Here is a 14,254-nt window from a genome sequence, read left to right as displayed (position 1 = left end):
GTGACAAGGTAAATGTGTATTTCAGCAGAATGAGTCTGAGCTCATCCCTATATTTTCCCATATGTACACCAAAAAATGATGCACTGATGGGGAAACCACTATAAAGACCTCAACTTGCACCAAGCAGAATTTCCTACTAATTATTTTATTCTTACACAATTATTTATTGTAGGATGGTACAAAGTTTAGTTACCCATGGACACTATGCATGGAATTAATTCATATACACATGTATGAGCACACTCATGTAAGTATTTGTGCATGTGACATTTAGCCCATTATTTTCCTTTTTTATTATCTCAGCAAAAAAGTTCATCAACTTGAAATATTGATTTTAGTACATAATTGTAAGGTAGTACAAAAATTAAATTATCTGCATAGTTTAAAAAGTACAAGAAATTGAAAACTAAAACAGTAAGTCTGGCAACAGTGCCTCTTCAGTGTCAAAATAAAACTTGGAAAATATAGAGGATGTGTTCCTTAATGAAAGAATTATTAAGAGACACAGAGTAAAAAGACAGCTGATGGTTCAGGTTTTGATACCTGTTGATGAATAAATTTGACAGAATCATGAGGCATTTTGAAATTAACAATTTCAACCCCTAACCATCCAGCTGCATGCAGTCATATAATAAATCAAAAGTCACCTAGACCCCCAAGAAGCACAAGATCTCTTCACTCCAACCTCCTTCTTCTTTTGAATGTTTGTGAGTTAGCAAGGATCCATGCTACAGTATTTTTTAAAAGTAAAATGCCCACAATGAATAAGTTACTACTTCTACGTGAGAAAAAAGTGTCACCTGACTGCTTAGCCCTCTTGAACTAGAAAGAATTCAAACAGAGAAAATATAGTTCCTGTGTCAGAGAACATAAAATCAGAGTATAAGTAGAACATGCTTGAATGCAGTAACAGAAAGTGGACACACCAAGTAAAAGTGAAATTATTGTGAACAGATTAGTTGGCAGCAGTCACTGCATATGAGCTACCGATTTTCTTTTTATGGACACCATGGAAAAGAGGATTTTTATGACGCAGTGTAAGGAAGAAAACTGTCCTTGCTTTGCAGATGATTTTAAGTCAAGCAGATTAACTCAGCATCATCATAATCCAGGGGAGGAGAAATATCCAGTTCAGATTTTGTACAGTGTAGAACTCTGTTAGAGGGCCAAGTTTGAACAAACCTTTCCTTTCCCACTAGAGTGGAGTCCTTGGCCTGCAGACCACTGGGGCTGGAAGAATATTTGTGTGAACATCACTGACTGCACACCCAGCTCTCCTCTGGGTGTTGGTGTTACTCACTGCTCTGACTCCAGGTTTTGGTGGCAGCACAATTCCAGCTCAGTGAGTGAAGGGGATAATGAGCTTCTAGTCCATCTCCCAGTGTAATATGAGGTCCATTTAAATCAATTTAATATAAAATCAATGCAAGGTGAAGGTATCAAGCTGAAGACATCAAATATTAAACTGGCAAGAAAAGATACTGTACTAACAGTCTGCAGTCTGTCAGTAGGAGGGTTAACACTATCTTTTGAGTCAGAAGCTGGAGTTGTGTATGTAATGCCTCCCTTTTTTGAAGCTATTTTTTGAAAACTATGAATTCTTCTTCAAGACTGGATCTTAATCTAAAGAACCTATATAAACATGAAAATCTGTTAAATGGCTAAACAGATAATGGAGGTTCTCAAATCTGGCCTAAAATATCCCTAGGTGTTTTCTTCTTTTATATATGTACTTTTAGAGTTCTGTGTCATAATTATTTCCAGGTAATAAAAGTATGAGCTGGGGTTTGAAAATGTGGTTATTCCACCTGTTCCAGGTCAGCACACACAGCTTATGTGCCTCCTTTGTGCTGGTTATGTGTTCCCAGCTCCCTGATCTTTGTTCCCTGATCTTGTTCACTGTGCCCTTGGGTACCTGCCTTACAGATGCACCACAGAAGCTCCTCAATTGCTTCGTGAGCTGATGCTGCAAGTGTTGTCATTGAAGAAATACCTACCAGTGCCTACAGAAAGGCAGTGGGAAATTTAAGACTCTCTTAGTGAGTCTGTAATATCCTTTCCCCCTCTCAGTGAGTCTATAATATAATTTGTTTTACTTTTGGGAAGGAAACAGAGAAGAAAGTTGGTTGGAGGAAATTTCAGTGGGAACAGTGAAGTCGTTTTGATGAACAAAGTAGGGAAAAATCAAATCTATGCTAATGCAGTTGATGCTCAGAAGCTGAGAATGACTGCAAGAAAGGATGATTGTGTGGTTAAAGCACTGATGCCTGACTGAGGAAATCTGAGTTAATTTCCTGGCTTTGCTATCTCTTTAGCTTTGAGCAAGAGATTTAATCTCTCTGGTTGCCCTCTTTCTTTTTTCCTTCCTGTACCACAGGGGAGTCATTATGCTTGAGACTGTTCTAAGAATAAATGCATTAATGTGGCTGGTACATTTAAGTTTAGGCAAAAAGACATCTAAAAGCTTCACTTCTTGTTCCTTGTTTTGGTTTGTTTTTTTGTTTTTTTTTTTTGAAAAGGCCTTTCTGCTGCCTATGAGGCAAATGTACTGGCGTCTTCATGCCCTGTGTCTGGAAAGATGAGGAGGCACTTGCAGTGTCTGGGCTGACATCTGGCCAATTTCTAGAGAAGAGGCTGTGGTGAACGATGCTTATCAATTACAGGGTGTTGGTTTTTGTCCTACACAAATGTACCTTGAAGCCACTGCTCAGCTTCCTCCCTCTGGGAAGCCTAGAGAAACAGGCAGACAAAGACTTAGAAAAATTTTTGGGAAAAAAGCTTTGGAGAGAAAAGAAACTTCGAAACCCTGAAGTTGATGCACGAATGCTGAAATGCTGTGACAACACAAACATGAAGGTCCCAAAGCAGGGGAGATGTAGAAACACAAGCCCCAGGGCAGAGCACTGAGGTGTAAATAGTGAATCAGTGAAACAATCCTGATCCATCTCATGTAACCACCTGCAAGGAACTTCCTGAACCTTCTATCAGTGCCTTCTGATTCCTGGCATAGGCAGAAAATTGCAGGAAATTAAACTCTCTGTTCAATCTGTGAGCACCAGCATGGAGAATGCCTGGCCTTCCGTGGTTGACTGCAAGAGTCCATCAGGATTTTTATGTAGCTGAGTCATCTGTGAGGCCTTTCCCCTGCAGTGCTCCCTGCTGCAGTGTGGGCACCAGGGCCAGGGCAGTGATCCTGCCCCTGTACCGGGCATTGGTGAGGGTGCACCTCTGGTACTGAGTTCACTTTTGCCTCCCACCCTTCAAAAAGGCATTGAGGTCTTGGAGCAAGTCTGGTGAAGGACAAGGTAGCATGTGAAAGGTTTAAAAATGAGTTTTGTAGGCAAGGGCTGGGAAAGCTGGGTTTGTTTAGTCTCAAGGAGGTTGCAGTGAGGGGGGACACTCTCTGCTACTGTGCCTGCGTTGGGACGAGAGGACATGGCCTCAAGCTGAGACGGAGAGATCAAGGTTAGTATGGGGAACAAAAATTTCACTGTTCGGATGGTCGGGCATTAGAATAGTTGCTCAGGGATGGGGGGGAATCACCATCCCTGGAGGTTTCTCAGAATAGTCTGAGTTGGAAGGAACCCACAAAAATCACCGAATCCAACTGTTACACGAACGGCCCGTGCAGGGGTCACACCCACACCCGGCGTCCGTGGCACGGGCTCCGGCCGTGGCGCTGGTGATGCGGCCCAGCGGTTCCAGCGGCGGTTCGGGGCGCACGGCTGCGATTCCGAGACCGCCAAGGTCCCTCCTGACAACCTTGACCATTCGATGGCTGTGTGCCGCGGGGGCACAGCCGGGCCGAGCCAAGCCGAGCCAAGCCGAGCCGAGCCGAGCCGAGCCGAGCCGAGCAGGGATCGGGATCGGGATCGGGATCGGGATTGGGGCCGGGCGGGCCGAGGGGGGCACAGCCGGGCCGGGTGGAGCCGAGCTGGGATCGGGGCCGGGTGGGCCGAGAGGGCACGGCCGGGCGGGCCAAGGGGCACAGCCATGCCCAGCCAACCCGGGACCGGGGCCGGGCGGGCCGAAGACAGGGCGGGGCGGCCGCACTGACGTCAGGGCGGGCCGAGGTGGCGGCTGCGTGTTCCCGCCTCCCTCCGCCCTCCCTGCGCGGGCCGGGAGGGGCCGGCGGCGGTACCGGGGCAGCACCGGGGCGGCCCTGCCCGAGGAGGCGGCAGCGGTGCGGCGGTGAGTGCGGGGCTGCCCCCGGACGCTTAGCGGGGGCTCTGCCCGCTCCCCACGCCGCCGTCGGACCGGGGATGCTGCGGCAGCGGCGGCCGCGGGGGGCTGGGGAAGGGCGGGCGGGGCGGCTTCCTGCGCGTCCTCCCCTGCGCGTTCCCAATTCCCTCTCTGCGCGCCCTTTCCAGCGCGCCCCCGTTCCCCTCCTGTGCGCCCCCGAGTGCCCCCTGCGCGCCCCCGAGGCCGCAGCCCAGCCCGGGCCGCGGGATGTCACGCCGGGCCCGGAGCGCCCGCGGTGCCGGCGCTGCGGAGGTTTGCGCGTCCTTCGCTTCCCCGTGCTCGGGGACGCGGACCCGCGGGAGCAGCTTCTGCGAGCCCCGCCGCGAAGGGCGGGCAGCCTGAGGTTGTGTGTGTCGAGGTTTTGCGTCTCCGAAAAGGGGAGGGAGCAAAAGCACCCAGTGTGTGGTTGTTCAAAGACAGCAGTTTAAAACAATAAAATAGTAACGGTGAAAAAACCCCAACAATAATAATGGTGGAGTATCTACTTTAGCTCTTGAGGTTTATACTGAGGGGGTGTTGTGTACGTTGTGGTGATTTCACTTTAATGACACCGACACTCTGCTTTCGTCACCCAGAGCCTGCTGTTCACATCGCGTTCTGTCAAATGTACTTTGGCACACAATGAAACGTAGGCAACCTCAGCCTTTAACTCTGAGCTGGAGGAGGTCGAGCTGTTTTACTTCAGTTAAAGAAAGCAAAACTGCATGGGAACTTTATGCTGTAGCAGAGCGTTAGTGTCCAGGCCAGACAACAAATTAAGGTAAGGATTGTCGATCTGGTTCTCCATCTGGTGCCCCATGTAAAGGTGTTAACCACTTTTCAAGGGATTTGGTTCAACTTGCAGGGTCTGTACTTTAGGTTTTTTAGCGGGTTTGTTTTTGGTATCTCTGGGCTTTGAGCCTCAGTTTGATGCAAGACAGAATTTTTTGTTACAAAGGTACTAAAAGTGAAATAAAGTGGGATCAAAGGTCTCATTTTGTTACATTTTTATAATGGAGAAGCACTTTACATATTCTCTGAAACTTACAAAATTTCCTGTGTGGGGAAACGAAAAATACAAAACTCTTCATCAGGGTAGTAAATATTTACCTTGCTTGGTGATACCGAATGAAATTTACTAGATGTTTTCTAGTGTCTGATGATCACATAACCCTAAATTCTGTGGGCCCATTTTGCACTAAATGCCTCCAAGCTGAAGAGGTGATTGCCTAACAAATGGAACATTTGAAACAACCACCTACCTAAATGCCAAAGTTTAGTGTGAATATACAACTTAGAGTAGAAAAATTGTTTTAAAGATGAAGTTTAATTTTCTCTCATGGATAGTACTTTTCATTATAGAAATATCAATTTTGGGGCTCCAAAAACTATTCATTATTGTCTTCTTATTGTAAAGCTGTTGAAACAGTAGAAATGTTTCAGGTATACTTTGATATTTTTGACCACCATAATGCCTAGTGTTTTTGAACTGAAGTAATAATTTCTTGTATGTGAATTTAGGAAAAAATGATTAGTAATGTTTCAATTAACATAATGATCTCATTTAATGTATTGTTATACTAATGAGTAATCCTGTTTAATGGAACTGTTCATGTAAAAGCTTATTGGAGTAAAATCCATTACTTTTGGACCTGATCATCCTTTAAGAGGGATTGGTTATTTGGAATAAACCAGTTAGTAAGAAGTGTTGGCACGAGCTCTCTAGATAAAAAGCCATCATGCCATCAATCTTCAGATGAACACTGCTTGGCTGAAATTGTTAGAAAGTGTGGGTCTCTCAAAATGGGGGAGAATCGAAGCAATAAAAGGTAGCCTGCTAGTGCAGTTGTTGTGGTATTGTCTTTCAGTCACTATTTAGAAGTGTAAACAGCAGTACTATCTTCTTAATTAGAAGCTTTCAGGCAGGGTTAACTTCCATGCCAACAGGGATACTAAGGAGATCAAAATACTAATGGTCCTTTTGATAATTAGGTTTAAAACCCTGTATTGTGTTTCAATTGGAGCAATAAAAAAAAGCTTATGTAGATCTCTGGGTACCTCAACTCATGTATGTTACAGTAAAATCCCAACAGTGTTAATTATCCCAAAGTTGAAGTTTATTTAGTCAGGATAGGTCTTTGCATTTCTTCATAGCTCCAGGACACATACTCTCAAGCTCACTCTTAATCTCCTATCAAATAGGTGCCTTTTGGAAGACATTCTGACAATGTTGTTTCCTCCTTGATCAAAGGTAGCTGCGTTTGCAGAGATCTGGACTTTGCTCTCGAGCTCTTCTCTCTTCTGAAAGGAGGATCCAGCTGCAGCTGTTCTGCTGATAATTTCCTAAAGTAATTGAAAGAAGCAAGTCTTCTCAGGGTGGGAGTGCTTAAGCCTAGTCACATGGGGAACTGATGTTGCAAGTCCTCAGTAAAATGCTTTTTTCACTGCAGGTTGTTGGGTTTTTCAGGAGCACTTTGTGCTGAGGTCCTGCTCTGCAGAGTGCATTTTAATGGCCTCGAGTGAAGAAGTGTGGGCACTGTTGGCAAGGTTCTCACTGCAGGGAGGCTTGGCTTCTTAGCCAGAGCAAATGGCTGATAAGGATTTACTTTGATGAAGTGGTTGAACACATATAGATCAGGAATAAGCCTTAAATTGCAAATAATTTATTCCCTGAAGCAAAAGAAATTCTGTGCTTTTAGGCTAATCACCCCAGATGGCTTGTGACACACACAGCACAAGGGAAGCATCTAGGGAGAACTGAATATCCTGGCTTCTCCTGACTCAGTAATGCCATGTGTATTGTAAGCTGGAGACTCAGGAATCAATTCTAGATATGTACTTTCTCAGTACAATGTGGATACAAAACCAACTCATGTTCTTTTTAAAGTTTTCTTAAAGATAGGCTTCACTTAAATGCATTTTTTCTAATCTTATAAGTTAAAATTATTACATGTCCATGTTGATATGTATTTTTGATAAGCTGGAGGGTGCTATGGCTTTTTTCATCTCAGTAAGGGCAAGATTGCTTAGGTGGCAACGTAGCAAGCCAAAGCTGCTGCTGTTTGTCCTCTCCTCAAGTCTCCTGCTGTTGTCTTTCAATCTGCGCTGCATTGTCCATCAGTAAAAAGGAAAAAAACCATCCTTTTCATCATGAAAGCTTTCTGAAATGGTAATGTATAAAAATAAAGCTCTACAATGACTAAATTTGAGATCTTCATTAAACAAACAAATTATATCTATCACCTTCCTGTAAATTCAAGTAAAATATAAGCATAGATGACTAACTCTGAAACTGATCCTGTGGAGAAACTGTCACTGGTAACTGAAGTTTCAAGCGTCGCTTTCTTGGAGAATCTTTCTTTTCCTTTTTGTTGTAAACCTGTGAGGATATAACAAGTATCTGTGTCTTCTGCATTGTGGGAAACTGACCTTGGTAGGTGCATTCCAGTATAGCTGTGTATCAGAAAATTGGTAGGAAAACATAAAATACAGAGGGCTGCCAGTCTGTGGGTAAAAACAAATTGGTGTTTGTTATGCCACGTTGTTTGGTACTCAAATATTTTTAGAGAGTTTGGTTTTGAGATTGGGAACTGATATATAGCAGTGGAATTGTAGCTGTTTGTGTCCAGCCCTGATGAAATGAAATTCAATAGCAAGAAAGTGATACTTTGAACATGTGGTTCAAAAATAACCAAGTTTCAACTGAAAGCTGTAATACCCCAGTATTTTTGGTTAAGGGTGGATGTTAAAGAGAAGTTAAACTTCACTTCAAATATTATAGGATCTTCTTGAAAGCACATGGGTGTGAAACAAACTTATGTTTGGTAGCAAGGAGAGCAGAAATCAGCAGCCCTTTCTTGTAATGTAGGGAGTTTACAAGTAGTTTTATTAGTTTTCCTTGGGAATCTGTGCAACACAATGAAATAACCTTTAGAAAAATTACTAGTAGGGCTTTGGTACTCCTTGCTTAAGAGAGTCATGAATGGAAAAAGTTTGGGGGCTTGAGGATGGGTTACACAAGATAGTGGACAAGGGATCTGTGGGGGATTTCTAAACAAGCTGCATCAAATTCAAGAAATCCTATGAACTGAAAGCAGCTGAAGGTTGAGGAAGTCGGTCTTTGCCCGGATCATCCTCTCCAGGATAATCCACCACAGGATTTTTGTATTCCTCATCTTTAAAATAATATTGACTGACAAAGCTGTATGGAGAATGGAATCTTGACATTGAAGATCCAAACTCAGAGAAATACCATGATTTGTATAATATTTCCAGCTCATACAGGATTCACTGTCTGTCTTTCATGATAGTATCATTAAAGATTTTCTTTGTTAGTCCTTTTTCTAGTATTTTTTTTTAATCTAGCAGTGACTGACTTAAAAGTATGGGGTTTTTTAAGATGTGTAGCTATGTGTTCCCATGTTCTTGTCTCAAGATTGTGATCTTATGTAAAAAACTAAGCTATGTTGAAATAGCATTGTCAGTATGTAGAAAAGGAAGTCTCAGAACTATTTTCTTCTATCTTCCTTCTGGTTCACCTTGTCTAATTTTGTTCAATTATTACCTGTAAACCTCTTCAGTCTTACTGAAGATATCTCAGGACCAGTGAGTCTATGAATTACATGCAATCTTCTCCAATTATTCTGCTTGTCATTCAGCTTAGCCTATACCTAAAATTCTTAGACAGCAGGAGAAAGAATGATCATGTGTGGCTGGAGGGCGCAAAAAGCTTATGTATCGGTGGAAAACACAGTCTCCTTGCAGGTTTAAGCTAATGGAAATTCTTAATCTTTAAAAACCCACATAGATAAACTGTTCAGCAGCAGTTCAGACAGGAAATACCGTTTGTGTCATTAGTCATTATTTAATCACTGCAAAATACATATTGAAAAACTATCTGTTTGTATCACTGTAAGATGGTTCTAGCTCAGAGCATCTCAATGTTTTTCCATGGACAAGATGCATCAGTTGAATAAACAAACTAGAGGGGTAAAATGGACAAGATGACAGTCTAGAAGGGATATTTCCAGTTAAAATCAGTTGTATCTCAAGTTTCACTTGACTTTCAGCCTGCTTATTCTTACCAGCAAGAAAATCTTGCTCCAGGTACATAAGTAGTAGAAAATGGTAACTCGAAGCTGACTGAGTTTGGTACTGAATCAATGGTGAAGTCTTTCTAAGGAAACTTTAAGGTGGGAAAGGTGTGTTTGAATCATTTGGTGACAGTGGATAGTGCTGAGGAAAAAGGGATGCTCCTCTATTTTATGTAAAATATTTGCCTGAGAACAGCAGGTGATTCCTGCTGGTTTGCAGTATGACATTGCTTTTGGGGCAGATTTGATCTTTCTGGAATTATTCTTACAAGGCAGATTAAATTGCCAACATGAAACGCTATTGCTGAAGGACTAACACCATCAGCAAAAGCAGAGGCCTGTTTCGGCTGGCAGTTGCTTTGATGCTGACACAATCACAAATTTTTTCAAAGGAGAGATTGAGACCTGCCATTTCACTTGTAGAAAGCTTTAATTCTAGTCTGCAATTGGTGTTTGGGATTTTTCTGTCAATCTTAACCACAAGATAAAATTTAATTTGTCTTTATGAGATAAACAGCAATGTCACCTTTAAAACTGCTCCGAAGGGTGGCTTTCTGACTGCTTTCTGCCTTCTTAGTCATGTAAGAATACTAAAAATCAGGGCAAATTTGCCTGTTAGAGAAACAGAAAGAGGACTGATGGGAGGGAGCAGTTTTTCCAATATGTGTATGCACACAGGCATATACACAATTATGGTTTATCTTGCCACAGAAATCTTGCCAAATACAAGGAAGTGTCAAGACAGCAGAGGAGAGGAGCCTAGATATGCATGTGCTTTATAGTATACTTGTTTGAGGGTTTTTTTTGGGGGGGTGAGGTGGAGTGGGGTTGGGAGATTGTTGTGAGAAATGCTTGAGTAAGAGTATTTTTTGCTTCTTTGTGGCTGATGGACTTTGGGTTGCAGGGCATTAGGTCTGTCAGGAAGGCAGATACTGTCTGTCTTCTCTTACTTTTTTTTCCCCCCTTTCTGTTTATTATCCTTGGAAATTTTGTAACAATTTAAAGTGTCATCAAAGAGTTGAAGCAAATAAAGGCTCTTTGTGTCTCCAGCAAAGATGTTGAGAACAATGCATCTTTTGCAGTTTAAGAGCTTTTAAGCAACCCTACTAAGGAAGCTTGACTTGCTCACTAGGTTGAATCTCTTGAATTGATTCAGTTCACAGAAGGCTGTTTGCTGGGTAAACATAACAAACGAAGTAATCCACATAATTTCCTTCCTTGCAGCGTCAGTGTTTCTGCACTGGAGCTGGATACCTTGTCATGGCTCTGTCAATTGGTGGCTAGTGGTTCTGATAGATTACAATGTATCCCACCTGCCTCTTACAACTGCTTGAGCCCAGCACAGCCAATGTTGTGCTCGGCCAGCTGTGCCTGTGTCCTTGGGATTTGCAGTGGCAGCTGCACTGTGTGCTGGGCCGTGTGTTTTGGAGCTGGCAGTGCAGGGAGAGTTGCCTTTGCTAGTCCAGGTTTAACAAGGTCTTTTGAAGAAGAGAATTGATGACTTCAAAGAGAATGCATCAGAAGAATAGCAGCTTCAGAGCAGAGCTGTGCCTCTCCAATGCTTTATTGCAGTTGCTGGCTGACCTCTGTCCCTGAGAACAGTTAGGCAGAAAAAATGTCATTCACTTCACGTCTACTTATGAATGAACTTTAATAATCTCACATTTATGAGGAATGTCAAAGTACTCTTTCAAGTCTCTTTCTTCCTTTTTGCAGACCCTGATATTCTATTTTACTGGGAGTAATATAACCCTACCCCCAGGTGTCATCTTGCATCTTCTTTTCTTTGTGCTGAAGCTACTTCTTGCTGCAGCTGGCGAAGCATTTGGGTCTTGACTGCTATGTTGCAGATAAAATTTATATGACATTTTTCCATAAAATCTTAAAGAGTTTATGATAACTCATATCCTGTTTCGTTTCAACCTTTTGTTAATGCCTGATGTAAAGATTTGGAGTTTCAAATGTTGAGTCTCTATTTTTCTAATATGCAAAGTATAAATGGACAAATGATTACAAAGCACGCAGGTCTGGGTAGAGAACACTTAGCCCTTTTTTGCTTCCTTGACTCAGGGTAAAGAGCATTAATGGCAGGGTGAATTGAGTGTGGCCCTGAGGGATGTGAATGGAGTTTTTTATTCTGGAAGTATTTTGGTAGCTTTCTTCTACAAAACAGAGCTGCATTTCCCTATTTCTTTTTTTTTCCAGTAAGTGCTTGTGTCGTCTTGCCTTACAAAGCATTAAGAAACCGTGTTCTGATAAATAACAACAATGCCTTTAAAGATATCAAGGGAGTCACATTTTTTGCTGTATTGACTAAAGATATTGTTCAGTGTTAGAAATACAGAAACCTCAATCTCTTTATGATGTATTTCTTTTCTTTCTTCTCCCTTTATCTCTATTCATTATCATGTTCTGCTCATGTTCCTTGTCCTGGTGCATTCTGACTGACCGTGAGCAAAATTCAGCACAGGAGCAGCTTGAATAACTGGTTTGCTTGGTGTTTGATAGATCAACCCTTACAAATGGGTAGAACATCATAAGCTTGAGGGAGAAAGAATAAAAAAGGACTTGCCTCTAAGCTGTCCTGAGATCTAAAAATGGAATCGCACAACTCCAGACACAGAAGAACAAGGTGGTTTCAGAGATACAGAACAATAAGCACTAAATGTCCTGGAATTTCTTGCCATGTTTCATGACTATGGTACCTTCAGGAGGCAGACTGTCTAGGAAGCTGGTGTTAATCACTGCAGTTTTGGACATAGGGAAAGGAGAGAGACTTAAATTCAGGGTTGCCTTCATAAAGCATTGGGTATTGATTCCAGAAGAGAGGTGTTTTGGAGAAACTGAAGACAGGAGAAGGAAAGCAGGGTTGGAGGATTTTTCTGCAGAGCTGATAAATCTTACTGGATCTTGGAGACTTTTGTGACTGAACTGAAACAAGTCTGTGTAGGGTAAACAACATAAAATATGTTGTAAATACTCAAAGTTCAGTCTTGGAGCCACTAGAATTTCTAGTTGCATTCTGATTCAATGTGATTCATACAGCATGCACAGTTTCTTCAGGACTCATGATGTTCAATTCCCCAGTGCTTGTCCTGCTCAGAGCAGGTGTTTGCTGACCAGGTATCCTGCCAGTTTGTTCATTCTCCTAAGCTCCCCTGGTTCTCTTAAAGCTGAAAACTGACTTGCAGCCTTGCTATGCATCTTGCAGTGTTCTTAAGTACGTGATAAAGAAGCCTTTTGCTGCTTCATTTTTGCCTTACAACATTCAATACCTCCCTTCACTGATGGAAATATGATATATTGACGTAACTGACCTAATGCATTTTTAATTACATTTTTAAGAAAAGTAAGCTTAAGTTTCACCACAAATCAGTGGTGAAAAGACAGATCTTCATACTATGTGTCTTGAATAGAAAAAACAAATAAACAGAAGCTGTGGTGTTAAAACTCAGAGGTGTAGAGAGAAGTGGTTTTGTAAGTCATGCACAGGACAGAGTTGACATGCACATGCACTTCAGTTCTGGTACTGTTGGCATAGAAATAGGTCTGCAGAATGGAACCGGTCTCGCTTGTCACCGGTGTGTCAGGTATGTCTCATCCAGCAGCCAGGTATTCCACTGCTGTGACAATAGGAGGGGAATTGGGTCTCACTGATGGTAATCTGGAACTTGGAAATGCTGTTAGCTTTCTGATGACATGGATCACAGGAATCACAGTATTTTAAGGAGCCCAAACTTTGAAGTGTATGAACCTTGAGCTGTGTTCTGCTGTAATAATCATTCCTCAATGTACAGGGTGCAGTCTCAGATGCAAACCGGAACTTAGCTGGGAAGTAAATATATAGGAAACTGCCTTCCTGGGGATGGTGAAACAAACTACAAACAAAGTAAGTCAATGTTGTGCTTTTGAGATGAAAGTAATGTTGGAGGATTTTGTCAAGGTGTAAATAATCCTATAGAGAAAGTACAAAGGAGAGTGAAAATGAATATCCTCTTGCTTATCACCAGGATCTTGAATATCCTTAAAGGTAAGGATGTAGCAGCTTTTCAGTTAATTCAGATTATACTTCAGAGAGGGTCTGTGAGTTTTAATTCCTTTTCCCTGGGTCATTATGTAAGGCTAGGCTCTTTATAATTAGCTTAATTCCCGATTAGGCTTGAGTGCATGAGATAATATATTTCCTGAAGCAAAGAATATAAAACTTGTTTGCCCAAATGTCTGTTTTAAAAAATCCATAGCTTGTTTAAGTGTAAAAATACTTTGAATTTCTTTATAATACAGCAGACTACAATTTAAATTGTATTGAACCTGAATTTTGTGGGCTGCAGAACTCATGCAACAACTTGCAGGTATTGTGATGCTTCATAAGGGAGTTTCTTTGTTAGAATAGTGTAATCTTTATCCAGAAACATATAGTAAGATTAAAGATATTTTAGAAAATTAAAAGTTTCCCATTTTCTGTAAAATATCTGCTGGACATGATGCTGTTAAATTTAGTGGTTTTTTGGTGGTGTTGTATTTCAACAAAACAAATGTAACCCAAATTTGAAAAGGTGGCACAGTAGTTACAGTTAAGTAGCTAATAAACTACAGACAAGTATTGTTTGTCTTTTAATTTAATTATCTGAAGTGTTTTTAGCAATCAGCACAGTTTTCTTGAAGGTAGTGTGCTGTCTTTGGCTAATCAAGGATAAAGGAGCGACCTCCCTTCCTAGAGAACTGAAAGGTCTCCTTTTCAAGTTTAATTTGCAGCACTTCTTGGAGGATTAAAGTAATCTAATTAAATGGCCTCATTTAAATTTTGCAGTTACCTAAGAGATGGTAGACAGATGTGAAAAGGGAATTATCCATAAAGCATGAAAGTTAAATTAGCAGCTTTCTAATTTAACTTTTTTAATTTGGGCAATTTCTTTATAAGACTTCTCTTTTCATTGGAG

The 14,254-nt window shown here is 41.6% G+C and overlaps 1 protein-coding gene across 8 annotated transcripts in view; it reads left to right on the top strand.

Moving 5' to 3' along the window:
- Window positions 1-4,080: 4,080 nt before the first annotated feature.
- The window catches only part of CCSER2 (coiled-coil serine rich protein 2), a 66,639-nt gene continuing 56,465 nt past the window's right edge, over window positions 4,081-14,254 (top strand). For 4 of the 8 annotated variants that reach the window (XM_071563151.1, XM_071563149.1, XM_071563150.1 and 1 more), the window contains exons 1-2: window positions 4,081-4,191; window positions 4,818-5,002. The gene's annotated coding sequence lies outside the window, so the exon portion shown is untranslated. Of the gene's footprint in view, window positions 4,192-4,817; window positions 5,003-13,111; window positions 13,204-14,254 lie in introns of all 8 variants that reach the window. The other 4 variants (XM_071563145.1, XM_071563144.1, XM_071563147.1 and 1 more) reach the window with 4 other exon arrangements.

Source organism: Pithys albifrons, chromosome 9, assembly GCF_047495875.1.
Source record: "Pithys albifrons albifrons isolate INPA30051 chromosome 9, PitAlb_v1, whole genome shotgun sequence".
Taxonomy (NCBI): domain Eukaryota; kingdom Metazoa; phylum Chordata; class Aves; order Passeriformes; family Thamnophilidae; genus Pithys; species Pithys albifrons.
Note: the sequence above shows the minus strand (reverse complement) of the source record. Positions and strands in the feature narration are given on the sequence as shown.